Raw genomic sequence first — 17,229 nt, forward strand, 5'->3', positions numbered from 1 at the left:
ACAAATCATATCTTGTTAGTACATGCTTAATTTTCTAATGCAAACAATAATCAGGTTATAATTATGCCTAACATACTATAACTGTCTCATGTACAAATGAACACATTATAAATTTTAGAATCGGTGGCAATGTCTCTTATGGGAAATTTTATCTCAAAACTAAAATATAACCACTAATATTCTCTTAATTGATGTTACATTACATGATAAAGAAATTCAGAGAAAAAAAACAAAATATCTGTACAAATACATTTTTAACACAATGCTGCAGAAACACTCATGCCAATTATAACCCTTATTTCCTCTACTCCCCATTCTGTATTTCCTCCACTGTCTACAAGCACTTCAGCAGGTCTTAGATATTTTCTGCAGGATTGACACATACCTTCATTTCTGATGGGTCTGTGCCATTTATCATTCTGCCTGGATTAGGCTGTTGTAGTTTCCCATTGACTTTAGTAACAGGACATGGTAATACCAAGAGACACCCTAAAGGATCTCCTATATTCCAGACATAATCTTTCTTACCTCCACTGTGGAGAAGCAATCCAATTTCCCCTTGGTAATCTGGATCAAGTAACCCTTCTAACACTGTTATTCCTTTCTTAGCCTAGTGAACAGTGGGAAGTCTGAAACCTAAACTTCTAGGCCAGCAGTACTGAAAGTCACTGGAACAGGAAGCAAAAATTTTCCTAGTGAGTCACTAGGAGTGATAATGCATAAAACTATTCCCTTTCCCTTCCCTTGATTCCTGAACCTGTGGTTCCTGGCTATAGAAGAAACCACACCATATATTGGATGCTGATTCACATTGCCTTCTGGAGAACCCTACCCCAGACCTCCATGCTGCCATTACTCAATTGGCACTGTAACTGTGTCTTCAACAGTCATTTCATCATTCCATCTTTCTATCAGGCCAGCTGCCTCAGGATGGTGGGGGGACATGGTAAGACTAGTGGATTTCATGACCATGGGACCACTGATGCACTTCTCTGGCTATAAAGTGAGTTCTTTGGTCAGAAGCAATATTGTGTGGAATACTATTATGGCGAATAAGTCAATCTGTAAATCCATGAATGGTGGTTTTGGCAGAAGCATTATATGTAAAAAAGGCAAATCCATAACCAGAATAAACACCGACTTCAGTAAGGACAAAGCTTCATTCTCTTCACAAAGAAAGTGGTCCAACCTAGTAAGCCTGCAACCAGGTTGCAGGTTCATCACCCTGGAAAATGGTGCCATAGCTGGGATTCACTGTTAGTCTCTGCTGTTGGCATATCTGGGACTCAGCAGCAGCTGTATCCAGGTCAGCCCTAGTAAGTATCAGCTCATGTTGTAGAGCCCATATATAGCCTCCATCTCTGACACCATGGCCACCTTGTTCATGGGCCCATTGGGCACTGTCAAGGATGTCTAGAAAAAGAGGCTGACTAGCCACATAACAGGTCATCCTATCTACTTGATTATGGAACCCCTCCTAAGCTACATCACCTTGTGATGAGAATTTATATAGGACACAAATATCTTCACATCCTTTGTCCATATCTAGCCACATACTTCTTCCCCAGATGTCTTTCTTACCAATTTTCCAATCATTTTTTTAATATAATTCCATGACCATCCAGGCAATTCGTTGGCTACAGCCCATGAATCAGTGAACAATCACACATATGGCCATTTTTTCCATCCAAACAAAATGTATTTCCACATGTACTGTGTTAATTTCTGCCCACTGTGAAGATTTTCCTTTGCTGGTGTCTTTCAGGGTTGTCTCAGACAGGGTTGTAATGCTGTAGTAAACAAGGTCCCAGTCTTCTCTTCCTCAGTCATCCCATCATAAGGCACCCCCCCATGAGGCTATATATAGGTACATGCTTGAGAGCAGATGGCATTAAAATGGTAATAGAAACCATAAGCATTTGGGCAACTTCTTCATGTAATATGCTTATGTGTTCAAGACCTTCATGGGTTCAGTCACATATATACCACTATCATTTGATAATGGATTGCTGCTATGCACATCCTACTTTATGGTTTGGCTGGTCAGATAATACCCACCTCATGATGGCCAGTTTAGGTTGCAAGGTAACTTGATGGTCCATTGTGAAATGTCCAGTTTAACCCAAGAAGTTGAAGAGCTGTCATCCAAAGGAAGAAGAATTGTCTGCATTTAATGGCAGAGCCAAGAATAACCATCACAATGTTTTGTTTTTATCACCCTATTAGTTTTATTACAGTAGCTTATACAGGAGTTCTTTATATAAATAACAGTGGCTACACCAAAAAGGATAGTCTCTCCCACAACAAAATGAACAAAAAGGGATATACAATCTATACATGAAGACAAGTCATTAAAAGACATGAAATGAATATAGAAATGTAGTCCTAAGAAAGGGACCACAAATGTAAAGTAGTTAGGCTTTAAGTCTCAGTAAGGCAAGTTTGTTCTTCAGTGATATTTGTTTTTGTTGTTTGTAAGGTATGTACTTTTATTAAATTGGTCTTGTTAGTATATAGGCAAGCTCTAGATGCCTTGACTCCTCAGTGAACTCCCAGGGAGACCAAAAGAAGTGAACAGTGGAGGGTCTGGACATGTTGTACTCCTCCTTGCTGATCCATATCCCCTATAAAGTGTTTAGTGAGACCAGGATGAAGCTACTGATCCACACAGAGTATGTGCGCTTAGAGGAGTGATGGTCTTGATCTTCATGATGCTGGGAACCAGAGCAGCAAGATCCTTCTGCATCTTGTCACTGATGCCTGGTCATACTGTAGTGACACCAGACAGAACTGTGTAGGGATAGAGGTTTTTTGCAGATGTTGACATCACACTGTGATGGAATTAAAGGTAATTTCTTGAATGCCACAGGATTCCATATCCAGAAAAAAATGTTGGAAGAGACTCTCTGGGCAGTGGATCCACTCATTGCCAAAAGTATTGACCTGCCCATCAAGCTTCTCATAATATTCTCTCAGGAAGGAGAAGGATGCAGGAGTGGCCATCTTTTGCTCAAAGTTCATGGTGACATACAACAGTTTCTCCTTGATGTCATGCACACTCAGCTATGGTAATGAATATATAACCATACTCAGTTAGGATTCCCATGAGGTACTTTGTTAGATTCAGGCTAGCCAGGTCCACATGCAGGATGGTGTAGGGATAGAGTAGCCTTCATAGCTGAGCACACATGACCAATCTCTGGAGTCTATCACAAGTTGATGGTAAGACCAGAGGTATCCAGGATAGAACTGTCTGAATGGTTAGGTACATGGCTGGGGTGTAGCAGGTCTAAACATGATCTGGGTAATATTTTCATGATTGGCCTTGAGATTCATGTTTATTTTATTTATAACATCAGGATCTCTGTGGGGGCCACATGTAACTTGTAAAAATTGTGGTGTTAGATATTCTTCATGTCATCCCAGTTGGTAACAATGCTATGCTTGACAGGCTATTCCAGGGTCAGGATGACTCTGTTATTCTAGGCCTCATGACCCACATAGTCCTTCTGGCCTATGCCCAACATCACATCCTGGTACAGCAGGAATTCCATGTTGAGGAGAAGATGGTCTAGTGAGCATTATCAGCTACAAATCATTTTTTCAAATGCTGGATCCGTTGTTGTCCAAATCATCCGTGGTCAACTGAGTGACAGGTTAGGAATACAGCAGAACTGCAAGAGGCATATGATGGAGGGGTAGATACGGATTTTATAGTGTGTTCAGTAATATTATATTTGTCCTACACAATGACTTTAAAAGTTTCCTAAACTAACTTTCCTAACTTAACAAATTGAAACCAGCATGCTTTCTTTCTTTTTTTCTTTTCTTTTTTTTTTTTTTTAACAAAAATCAAGTTACCTTTTGAAGAATAAAAAGATTTAACATGATTTGGACCATGTTCTCAAATGGCAAGAAGGCTGGGGTGACTGGGAAATGGGTTTCGGTCACCATGTGTTCTCTATCATTTCTGAATGTTTCATACCCATCCACTTTCACTTACCTTATTGATATTACCACTCAGATTTCTGGAGAAGTTTATAATTCTTATCTGAAGTAACAAACTTCATGCTACTTTATCAAAAAAGCAAAATACATCCCATATGTTCACTCATAAACTCAAAAATGTGGGTTTTTTTAGAATATAATACTATGTCTTAGTTAGACGGTTGCTTCCAGGCTCTGTAAAAGGACATGCTTCCCATCACCCCAGACACCCTTCTTCATTCTCTGTATGGTCAGTGTAGTGTCTTTTATTTGGTTATCAGCATTTGTTTGTAAAGAAGGACAGTGTGACCTCCCGGGCAGGAGGACCCTTTGAGTGAAGAAAGCCGTTAGCAAATCAATCCTAAAGTGATTTATTTCCAAGCAGTAGATAGCAAGGAGGCAGTGTATATTTATCATTTGGACAAGGCCTTAATAAAGATAAATTCAGAGTTTGAGTTCCTCTAAGAAAGTGGCTTTAACTTCCGACATATGCCAAAATGCACTTCACAGCTAATTAGGTGGTATTCATGCCTTACAACTGGGTTGTAGTTAGGTAGTAGGATAGTAATGTTTTCTACATTTAGATATGCCATTGATGGTCTGAAAAATCAAGGATCCTTGAAACTAAAAGGGAATGTCAAGAGTTAAATTCAAGGAGACCTTCAAAGACAATAATTAATGTGTGTTCATTAAAAAATCCAGGCAAGACTTTGCTCAGCCACATTATAGAGGATGTATGAAGAGAAAGCTATTCTTATCTCCATATGATTAATAAAATCATCATTGATGTATCTCCTGTCTTATAGACCTGGTAATACAAATATAGGCTAAATATTAGGACTGACTCTATTATCAAAAGTATTTCAGAAACTGTCTTGAAAATATGAACATAAACCAGAGTAAGACAAGCAAGGTACATACAGAATGAAACTTAGGGAGGTCCTTCTACTTGGTCAGTACCTCTAAAATTTGGTTCTTTTGAGGGCTGGATAGCCTCATCCTAGTCCCTGCCCTGTTGATAATGTTTCTGTTCTTGAACTATAATCTTCTACATCCAGCTGAAAGAGTATAAAGTACAAAAATATATTGTACTTAGAAAATCATGTACAGATGTGGACAATATTTGTTAGAACATATGGTGATAATACCATAAATCCTTATGTAGCATCACTGTAAGGAAAGACAAGGATCAGTGTAACTTAATAACATGTCTGTATATCCATGTGATGCTGCCAAGGAGAAAGTCTACAGGTGAAAGTTAAGGTTCCTAGAGTTCTATGGATTGTGACTAGTGCATTAGTTGATTGCACCTAAAGGCTAATAGAAAACAAAACTGATACTTTCAATTATGCAGTTGCTGAAACCTGGATAACATGACTCATTTGCTTGCCTATTAGTTCCTTCTCTATCATTGTAACAAAATGCCAAACAGAAACTACTTACAGAGTAAAGATTTATATTGGCTCACAGATTCATAATTTGAAAAGCTATTGATGGTGGGGATTTGTAGAAGAAATTGCTCACCACATGGCAGCTAGAATTAGGACCCAACTATAACCCTCAGAGGTCCATTCCTAACAGCCTACTTTTGTCAGCTAGGGCCTACCTCATAAAGGTTCCATAGTGTCCCAAAATAACAGACTAGCTGAGGAAGAAGAACTCAAAACATAAAACTGTAGAGGGCAGTTCACATTCAAATCATGACAGCTTGTGAAATCTTTCTTTGTATAAAATCCAAAAAAGATCCTCAGCCTTCTCTTATTCCAATATAAATTCCAAATTGAAAATAATTCCAGTTAGGAGTTTCATCTTGCAGGCAGAATATGGAAGAGACTTTCAGGTCTACGTACTTACTCCATGTGACTAGCATAGATTACAAAGTAACTTCTGTCTTAAACTGTACACATATCACCTCTTCTTCCACTCTAAGCTCCATGACCCAGACCATGACTGCATGTATCAGAACTGAGAACAGCGGGGATAAAATGATGCCAAGTTGAGAGCAATCATTTTCATTTGCTTTAATTGGTACCTAATTTGAGATTTTACAAATGGAAGGTCACTGAGTGTTTCCAGGTGAAAGGACAAAAGCCACCCCTTCAACAATATTGATCAAATTGGCTCATGAAATGTTGTGGGGACACACACACACACACACACACACACACACACACACACACACACACACAAATCACTATTGTTAAACAGAGAGGCTCTTGGAAGAATGCATTCCAAACACAGGCATTAGCATTTCCTTTGAAAGAGTCACAGCACACTGAGAGAAAAGTCCTTGATAAAATGTGATTTCCATTTGCTGAGTTTCACTTAGCTCAGCTCTCTGGCATTTTCTCTTAGCCTGGCTAGACTTAGAGGTTTTCAATGGACCATTTTCAAACCAGTAATTAGACTAAGCAGAGTCCTGAAACTAGCATAAGTCATGTTGCCCTTCTCAAGTTTATGCTCAACTCTGAATGAGTTGAAGTCACTCATCAATTATTCAAGTAGTTATTAATTACCAGTAAGTGTTCAAGGCTTTATTCTTGGTGCTAGAGGGAGTCAGGGTGAAAGTGACAGATGCCAGAGAAATTTAGAGTCTGTTATGGGAACTGTCTAGCATGGAGGCTAAGATATGCATATGAATAGCTAATATGGAGTACAAAAGGTTACACCTCACATGAGAGAAACAGAAAATAGTACATTCAAAGTATGTTCTGTTGATGAATACATGGGTATCACCTGGGAGCTTGTTAGAAATATAGATTCTCAACCCCTAGCCCTGACCAATTGATCCAGACTCTGTAGTCTTAAAAAGATGCATAGGTTAGTCTTACATTCATTACAATTTGAAAAGGCCCATACCTATAGTAATACAGAGAAAGAAATTCTTCCAGCTCAGGGGTCAGGAAAAGCCTGAAGGAACATGACACCTGGGGTATACTTTAGAAACGTAGCACAAATTTCAAGAGTGCTATCAAAATTTGTCCACTGCTTTTTCCATGCATGTGACTTGGTCCAATTTCCTAGGCCTTCTTGCAGCTGTATGAGAATGTAACTAACTTCCAATGTGATATGATTGGAGTATCACATTCTACATACAAAAGAGTGGAATTGTCTTATTTACTCTTCCATCTTTTTATAGTGGGAGCCATGGGTGAAGTGGCACAACCCTGACTACTCAGATGAAGACCACACCCAAGGGGACAGTGTAGCAATGGTTTATTCATTTGACAACATATAAGGAGTCTAATTTCCTGAATGATCATGCAAAACAGAAATAGTGGTAACCTGAGATTCTCAAAGCAAAACTACTACATGAGACAGAAATGAACTTCTCAGATTTTAAGCCACTTCATGTTCTCTTTGTTACAAGTGACTATGTTTACTCTAACATGCAATCAGAGAAAAGTAAGAAGGATAGACTGGTTGAGACAGTAACATAAACAGACCCAGAGGTACATATACATGTGTATGGAATATTGAAGGAATCATAATAACTTGTCTGGCTGATGCTCATGGTGTTTGAATTTGTAAAAACAAATCAAATTAGAAAAGCAAGTAAAAAATCAGATTACAGTTGATGGTAACAAGGAGTCACTACCAATCTAAGGAGGGAATGAGGCAATGTTTGAGGGAAATATTCTGAGAAGTGTGTTTGGAGAGAATAGGGTAGAAAGTCTACTTATGTTTTTATAAGAGATAATCTGAATGATGATAAGAACCTGAGAGAGAGCCAGGCATGATGGTCCATAAACATTCTTATTAATAAAAAAAACCTAGAGCCAGATATCAGGGTTAAAACCTGAGAGATCAAATGAATAGAAAAAAGCCACAACTAACTCAGCTCACCAACCCTGCAGCTTCCAAAGAGACCTACTTCCTGTATACCCATGCCTCTATTCCTTTCTGTTCTGTTAACTCATTTCCCATCTCTGACTAGCTACATCACTTCCTTTTCCTGCCCAGTTCTGTCACTTCCTGTCTATCTGTACAGACCTTTATGGTAAACTAGTGTTGAAATTTAAGGTGTGTGCCACCACACCTAGCTCTGTTCCTAGTGTGTCCTTGAACTCACAGAAATCTAGAAAGATCCCTGCCTATCAAGTGATAGGAATAAAGGCATGTGCTATCACTTCCTGACTTCTATGTTTCGCTCTGATCCTCAGATAAGCTTTACTGGGGGACACAGATAAAATATCACCACAGCCCATGCCTGTTGTTCCAGCACTGAGAAGAAAGAATACTGCTGTGAGTAAGTATGAAGCAATACTGGGCTACAGAGTAAGAACTTGTCTCAAAACAAACAAACAAACAAATAAAATCTACATGTGGAACATGACAATGCAAGTGTCGAAATTCTCAAATTTGTTCCAAAATTCTCAAAACTATTCTAAAAATCTTTAAAGATTTTGTGCTCTCAGAGTCAGAAATAATGATTGAGTTCCTAGTAAAGAGTAAAATTATTCACTCCATAGACCTATAGTAAATCGACACCAGAGGTCTTTGAATGCAAATTTTGGAAAAAAAGAAAAAATGTACACTTAAAAAAGTATCATCATCAACAAAAGTCACTTTGTGAAATTATGGAAATATATTTATATTTCTTAGCATTCCTAGAAATTAAACGAAAGTGGACTTTTATAAATCAAATACTGACTTCTCTGTGAGAACTTCACACTTCTCAGCTGCATTGTCTTTGACTAATTCCTGCAATAAACATTTGACCTTAGTTGTTTTGACCCAGACTCTGTTATACCCCAAGGGCAATATACTGTTCACTGAAATTAAATTTGTTTATATTTATTTTTTGCATTGATGCATTGATTTTCTGTGTGTGTGTCAGGGTGCACACACTATATGTCAGGTCAGAGAACAACATGCAGATTCAATTTTCTCCTTCCAACATTTAGGTTCCAGGGATTGAACTTGGGTCATTAGGCTTAGCACTCAAGAGCCTTTACCATCCTAAGAGCCATCTCCCCAGCCAAAGGCAGTACATTCCTTACTATTTGTCTATATTTAAATTTTAAAAAACATATCTTTTTCTTCAGACAATTTAGATATTTTCATGAGGTATATTTTAAAATGGCTCATATGTACTAGAAAATAAATAAGTTTTGTGAAACAATACTCCAAGCTGGTAACTAGATAGAATTCCAGGATTATAATGAGATCCAACTGAAGCACTCCTAAGGGTGTGAGCACACAAATATTGAACTTGAAAATTACAAGCTTCAAGAGTGTAGAGAGTGCACTAAAGAAGTTGATTGAAATCAATTACCCTCTTGAAAATTAGGAGGTGTTCAGAGAACAATTAGGAAGAGTCCAATCCATATTCATTAATACAAAGTGGGTCCCCAAATGACAGAGATATCTGCTGTGATTAACAAAGTTTTTTTAAAGGACAGCCTCATAAAAGAGACAGGCATGGGGAAGGCTTACAGAGCATAATACTCACTGATATTCATACTTTATAGTAGAAAGAATTTATAATCTAGTTAATGGTGAAATATTCTTATTAATACAATCATGTAACATGCAATGGTATTTTGATCATTGACAGACTTCTCATACTAATGTAAAAAACCATATAGCCCAGGTGTTTATACAGTGAGGTTTATATGTTTACTCTGAAATGTTTGTGCAATGATGATGAAATTTCCTAATGATGTATTTCTCAAAACTGAGTCCATTGTTTAGTAAAATTGTGGACCACAAGTGAAGAAATTCAACTCTAGTATGGACACATACTGGAGAAAACCTCATTTTCTCCATACCCATGATCCATTAGATAACTTGATAGTGGCCTTATTCCTTTTAGGCTACTGCAACAAAATCCAACCAACTAAGTTTCTTATGAACAGTAGAAACATATTTCTCATACTTATGGAGGCTAGGAAGTCCCAGATTGATGTATTAGTAGATGTACTGTTTAGTAAGGGCCTATTTCTGACATCTACTTTATAAGGACACTAATCTTAGTTAGTTCGTTGTACTGGGCATTCAAACCAGGGTCTTGGACATGCCAGGTAGGCATTATTCCACCTTACTAATCCCATTCATTCATGTTCCATCCTCATGACATAACCACCTTCCATAAGCCTCATTCTTTAGTAGGGAGGTAGGAATTTGACATATAAATTTATGAAGGGGAGATACAAACATTCAGTCCACAGAAGTAATATTCTACATACTAGGGCACAGCCTAAATATAAGCAGAAGAGGATGTCACTGATACCTTTGAGTAAGCCCCTAATTGGAAAGTTCTGCCTCACAAGGCTGGCATTATCCAGATAGTTTCAGAATTCAATTCCAGCCATATGACATGAATTCCAGTTCCAATCAAATGTCCATCATCTACTTGCTGTGGGTCCCTGACTGAATCATCAACCTCTTTGTAAGATGCTGATGAAGCACTTTCAATCTCACAAAATTGTTTAATTATCAAATACATTTGCATGTGTGAAGACTGACTGTTGATATGCAGTGTAAGTACAAAGGATTTTTACAGTTTTACTATATTCCAGGTATTGTGCTAAGTTATTTTTGCAACTATTTTACAGAAATGAGTTTTGTTATTGTTCCATTGGATAGATAAGCAAATGAAACCTTGGAGAGTTGTCCAAGATCGCAAAGCTAGCAAATGGCAGAGGCAAAATGTTACGTCAAGCATGTTGATTCCAGAACTCTAAACCACTGCAGTAATTAATATTTACAGCTACATAGTATTTTTTCTCCTTTTTGCTGTTATCCCAACTGTTAAATCTTTCTATACATGTAGGTTTACATATTTCCTCATTCAACCAACACCACAGTGTTACAGGGTTAGGAAATTATTCTAGTTTCATTGAGGAGAAACTAGGTTCAGGCAGAACAATCCGACCAAAGTTAATCAGCTAGTAAGTATTACACATACTTCCCAATATGAAAGGCTTCCTTACTAGTTTTGGTTTTTAGGTACATGGATGTTAGGAAATGTTCTTTTGTCACCTGTCATAAGAATTCTAGTACATAGGAATATTCATCTTGAGTCTGGTTGTTGTTTTTATTTTAGTTCTTTGAGATTTTGTACCATGTTTTTGATCATGTTCACACTCCTCCCTAACTCTTCCCAGATCCACTCCTTTTCCTATATACCTGACTTTCTTCACTATTAAAAAAAAACGTCCAGTTTTCTCTGCTCATACATTCTCGGATGTGTGAATGTCCACTGGAGTCAAGAACTACACTCTGAAAGAAAATGGATTCTGAGGCTAGAGGGATGGCTCAGTGGTTAAGATCCCTGTCTGCTCTTCTAGAAACCCAGGTTCAATTCCCACATGGCAGCTCATAATTGTAACTCCAGTTCTAAGGGATCCAAAGCCCTCTCCTGGCCACAGGCACCAGGCACACGTGTGCACATACATATATGCAGGCAAAATACCCCTACACATAAAATAAAAATAACTTGGGACTAGAGAGATGGCTCAGCGTTTAAGAGCACTGACTGTAATTCCAGAGGATCATGGTTTAATTCCCAGCACCCACATGATGGCTCACAACTGATTGTAACTCCTGTTCTAGAGGAACTGACACCCTCACACAGACATACATGCAGGCAAAACACCACTGCACATAAAATAAAAATAAATGAATTTATTGGATGAGAGTTGCAGCACAACTGGTAGGGTGTTTAGCCATCTGATCAACAGACTAGGTCAGATCAGGCTTTCTCTTGACCATTGCCAGCAGTCTACAGTGGAGGTATCATTGTGAATTTCTGGGGACCTCTCTAGCACTTTACTTCTTCCTGTTCTCATGTGGTCTTCACCTATCATGGTCTGTTATTCCTTGTTCTCCCTTTCTGTTCTTGATCCAGCTGGGATCTTCTGCTCCCCTAAGCTCTCTTTCCCTCAAACCTTGCCCTTCATTACTCCCATTCTCATCCAGGTTGTTCACATAGATCTCATCCATTTCTCTGTCATTGGGCTATCCTTGTGTCTTTCTTAGGGTCCTGTTTTTTTAGGTAGCTTCCGTGGAGTTGTGTAGCAATCTAGTCATCTTTGTTTTACATCTAGTACCCTACTATGAGTGAGTACATACCATGTTTGTCTTTCTGATTCTGGGTTACCTCACTCAGGATTTTTTCTAGATCCATCCATTTGCCTATAAACCTCGTGATGTCATTGTTTTTCTCTGCTGAGTAGTACTCCATTGTGTATATGTACCATATTTTCTTTATCCATTCTTCAGTTGAAGGGCATCTAGGTTGTTTCCAGGTTCAGGCTATTACAAACAATGGTGATATGAACATAGCTGAGCAAATGCCCTTGTGGTATGATTGAGCATTCCTTGTGTATATGCCCAAGAGTGCTACAGCTGGGTCTTGGGGGAGATGGATTCCCAATTTTCTAAGGAAGCGCCATATTGATTTCCAAAGTGGCTGTACAAGCTTGCATTCCCACCAGCAGTGGATGAGAGTTCCCCTTGCTCCACATCCTGTCCAGCATAAGCTGTCTTCTGTGGTTTTGATCTTAGCCATTCTGACAGGTGGTATCTCAGAGCTGTTTTGATTTGCATTTCCCTGGATAATTAGGGATGTTGAGCAATTCCTTAAATGTCTTTCATCCATTTGAGCTTCCTCTGTTGAGAATTCTCTGTTTAGTTCTATAGCCCATTTCTTAATTGGACTGTTGGGCATTTTGATGTCTAATTTCTTGAGTTCTTTATATATTCTGGATACCAGCCCTCTGTCAGATGTGGGGTTGGTGAAGACCTTTTCCCATTCTGTAGGCTGTTGCTTTGTTTTGTTGACTGTGTTCTTTGCTCTACAAAAGCTTCTCAGTTTTAACAGGTCCCATTGATTGATTGTTTCTCTCAGTGTCTTTGCTACTGGTGTTATATTTAGGAAGTGATCTCAATAACTGATAGAAGTGTATACACAGATCCTCGGCCAGGCCCAGGTGGCGCTCCAGGTCTCCAATTGTCGAGAAAGAGGAGGGACTGTAAAAGTGTGAATTGTTAACACCAAGATTGGAAAAAGCACAGGGACAAATAGCGAAACTAATGGAAACACATGAATCCAAAAGCTGTGGAGCCCCCAACTGGATCAGACCCTCTGGATAAGTGAGCCAATTGAATAGCTTAAACTGTTTGGGAGGCATCCAGGCTGTGGGACCGGGACCTGTCCTTAGTGCATGAGCTGTCTGTTTGGAACCTTGGGCTTACACAGGGACACTTTGCTCAGCCTGGGAGGAGGGGACTGGACCCTCCTGTACTGAATCTACCAGGTTGAGCTGAATCCCCCAGTGGAGTCTTGGCCCTAGAGGAGATGGGAATGGAGGGGAGGGGCTGGGGTGGAAGACAGGGGCAGGGATGGGAGTAGGGAGGACAGAGGAACCCATTTCTGATATGTAAAATTAAAACACAAATATCATTTAAAAAATAAATAAATAAAAATAAATGAATTTTAAAAATGTTTTAAAATAAAGAAAATGTATTCTTCCTCTCCCAGCAGCTATCAATTGCCAATAGTTCCTCAGATGGGGTAGGATTTTGTGTCCACCTCCCCTTTACATCCTGAAATTTAATCAGTCTTGACCTTGCACAGGTCTTCTAAATCTGGTTATTTTTAAACGGGTTTAAGATTGGGTTCTAAAATGTTATTATACTAAACAACCATGTTAGGTCTCAGGCTGATATCTAATCAGGTACTTGATGAAATCTCTGAGCATTCAAATGAATTCATTAATGACCATCCTTAAAGTGGATTGAATATTTAAATCATTTTGATAGACTGAACCTCATACACCCTTCAGTAGCAAACCCATATCCAAGTACTATTCAATTGCACCATATATACCATTTACAAAAGCATGCATCTGTGGATTGTTATGGGATATTTGCACACTGAGTGAAGATGTATTGTTGTGATTAGTTTAATAAAAGCTGAATGGCCAATAGCTAGGCAGGATAACTAGGCAGAATTTCCAGAGAGAGAAAGAAGAAGGGGAATCTAGGTGTGCAGATTATGCCACAAGATGCCAAGAGACATGGAGAGGAAACAGGAGGTGCAAGATGGAAGAGAGGTAATGCCATGTGATACAATGAATGGGTTAATTTAAGAGCTAGTTAGGAACAAGCCTAAATTATAGGCTGAGATTTCATAATTAATAAAGAAGACACAAACTCATAATTAATAAGAAGTCTTCATGTCATTATTTGGGAGCTGGCTGGCAGGACAGAAAAAAAGACTCCTTACAGTGGATTTTTTAAAACTGCCATAAGCAATCTTTAATTCAAAATTCATTATCAGTGAATACATGAAGGGCAGGATTATATAACCTGTGTTCAGAAGATTTCAAGGCAACCCTAAATCTCACTCATATCCCCACCCCATCTTCCCTTGAAAGGCAAGTGAAATACACATGCACGACTAAGAAACAGAATCTTGCTTGGGGCATGCTTTCATTCCCCTTCTGGCTCTCTGCTCTCCAGATGCCCAGTGTCCTCATGCTGTCTGTCATTCCTGCATACCATCTGGTGGTGTTCTCCCTGTGGTATCTCTTCACTCTCACCTATACTTATCTGTTTAAGTGACCCCTTTGCTTAGGACATCACATGGGATTGCAAGTCACTCTGAGAAATTAATTACTACTGATTTGTAATGGCTGACAATGAGCTTTGTTATTCAACACCACATTCAACCCACCCTAGATAACAGGAGGCAGCACAGAACAGCAAATAAATATTAGTATAAAAATCTAACAGATTGAGAGACAGGATAGCACACTCCTAGTTCAAAATCTCAAAACACTTGATTTGTGTGATTTATTTTCTCTTTGAGCATCAGATTCTTAATTGTGACAAGAGATTGTTATTTGGTTTTAAAGTACTTGTACTTTCCTGAATACCAATGATCTGTTTTTGTCTACCCACAAATAAAAATAATTTTAGATTTTCACATTTCTCCTATAGAAAATGACTGGATTTACTTATTTTTATATAATAGCATATTAATCTCCAGGAGGGACTATCTCCCTTTTTAAAATTTGTATCAACTATATGGTTTGAGGAATAAATGGGAGGAGAAAATTTTACACATTCTAAGAGTGTTTCCAGTAAAGGTCCAATACTATGAATCCTGAATGTACAATAAGGAATTATCAGTTTTCTAAGCAAAGAATGGCAATGTTGTAAGTAATAGTAAATGTCTGTATAATAACTAGGTGTCAATACCTGTGCCAAGATCCTTTCCTTCATTCTTCACAGCACCCCTATGAGATAGGCATTTCCATCCACACCTTATAAATATTAAGGTACAGGTACAGAATTTATTTAAATTACACAGCTACATAGCAAAGCAGATATTTCATCTCTGCTGAATTTCAAAGCTGAGATTTTACTACAGGGTACAAACCAGAGAGAGACTGTGTACCTCAAACTCAAAGTGTACCAGAAAGACAACAAAGAGTTTCTATCCCTTGAAAACCCTGACCCCACATCAATCCCTTACTATCAAATGCCAAACTTTTCTTTCTTTCTTTCTTTCTTTCTTTCTTTCTTTCTTTCTTTCTTTCTTTCTTTCTTTCTTTTTTATTTTGTTAGTGTTTCAAGACAGGGTTTCTCTGTGTAGCTTTGCTCCTTTCCTGGAACTCACTTGGTAGACCAGGCTGGCCTTGAACTCACAGAGATCCGCCCGGCTCTGCCTCCCCATTGCTGGGATTACAGGCGTGCGCCACCACCGCCCGGCCCAGATGCCACACTTTTCATGGGGAAATTAACTCCTTTACCTCTGTTAAGCACGGGCCTGTCCAATGGCTCTTTGAGCTGCCCTTGGTGCTTTAACCTTCTGATGAAACATTTCCCTATGCTTTCCAGAAGCAGCATTAGATGTATGTGTGACTGAAGAAATGTTAGTGTTCCAGGATACTAAGGTGAAATGAAAAAGGGACAGATCACTTACAGGATTAAAAGGAGTCATGAGGACTGAAGAGATGGCTCAGTCTGTAAAGTATCTGCCATGTAAGCATGGAGGCCTGATCTTGGATCTCCAGCACCAACATGAAAATACAGGCTCAGTTTCATGTACCAGTAACCCCAGCACTGGGAAGGGAGAGAAAGAAGGATTCATGGAACTTACTAGTCAGCTACTCTAGTTGAAGTGTTGATATCTAGGTTCAATGAGAGACTCTGTCTGAAAAGGTAAGGAAGAGAGTGATGGAATACACTGGATGTCAGCTTCTGGTCTTTATACATGAACACATGGATGAGCATACCATCACACACACACACACACACACGAGCCCACAGAAGCTTCCTAGTGAGAACTTACTCAGGGTCAGAGAACTTGTGCTTCCTTTATCCATCAGGGCTGCATAAGCAGATGATTTGACCATGGGCATTGTCACCAGGTGTTTGGAAGGGTCTATACTTTGCTGTATGGTATGCTTTGAACTTGCAAGGGGGAGGTCTTTTGCCTCTTCCCTAGACAGACTATAAAAAGCCCTTTTGAATAATGGATGAGGCTGTTGGGCCCTCCTGAAGCTATCCTGTGTTTCTGTCTTTCTTCTCATCATCTAGGCCTATCATTCTATCTGATATCTTCTTATCCCTCTCTCCTCTTCCTAAGAACCCTTTAAAGGGTGGGAGCTGGTCTCCCCCCACACACACATGTACAGAAGACACATGGAGGAGTCAGGACATGAAGTGAAGAAGAAAGACTAACAAAGATTACTTTTTACTTCCTGGTTTTAGCAGAGATTTTTTTTTTAGAAGTTCCTATAAAAACAAATATGAAAGTAAAATATAGGTGAGTACTGCTTTCCTCATCTTTAATTGTAGCACTCAGGAAGCTGATACAAGCAGATTGAAAGTTCGGAGCTAGCCTTGCTTACGTAGTAAGTTTCATACCAATCTGGCATGCATATAAATGTGTAACTGAAGTATATATAAATATAATATAATAAATATAAATTAATATATATATATATTGCTCACTAAAACCAATCTCAATCAATCACCAAAAAAAAAAAAAAAACAAAACAAAACCTTAGCAGCATTCTTCCCAACACTTGAATTAAAGAGAATGAATGTCATCCTATGTTACATTCTATACAAAAAAGAAATCCATTTCAAATGCCGGGCAGTGGTGGTGCATGCCTTTAATCCCAGTACTAAGGAGGCAGAGGCAGGTGGATATCTGTGAGTTCGAGGCCAGCCTGGTCTACAGAGTGAGTTCCAGGAAAGGCGCAAACCTACACAGAG

General features: G+C 38.8%; 2 pseudogenes; both read right to left on the minus strand.

Annotated features, from left to right (window-relative positions):
* Window positions 1-254: 254 nt before the first annotated feature.
* Window positions 255-2,102, minus strand: LOC118574585 (annotated as a pseudogene).
* A 390-nt stretch (window positions 2,103-2,492) lies between these two features.
* LOC118574586 lies at window positions 2,493-16,367 on the minus strand (annotated as a pseudogene).
* Window positions 16,368-17,229: the final 862 nt, after the last annotated feature.

The sequence above is a fragment of the Onychomys torridus genome, chromosome X, assembly GCF_903995425.1.
Source record: "Onychomys torridus chromosome X, mOncTor1.1, whole genome shotgun sequence".
NCBI lineage: Eukaryota > Metazoa > Chordata > Mammalia > Rodentia > Cricetidae > Onychomys > Onychomys torridus.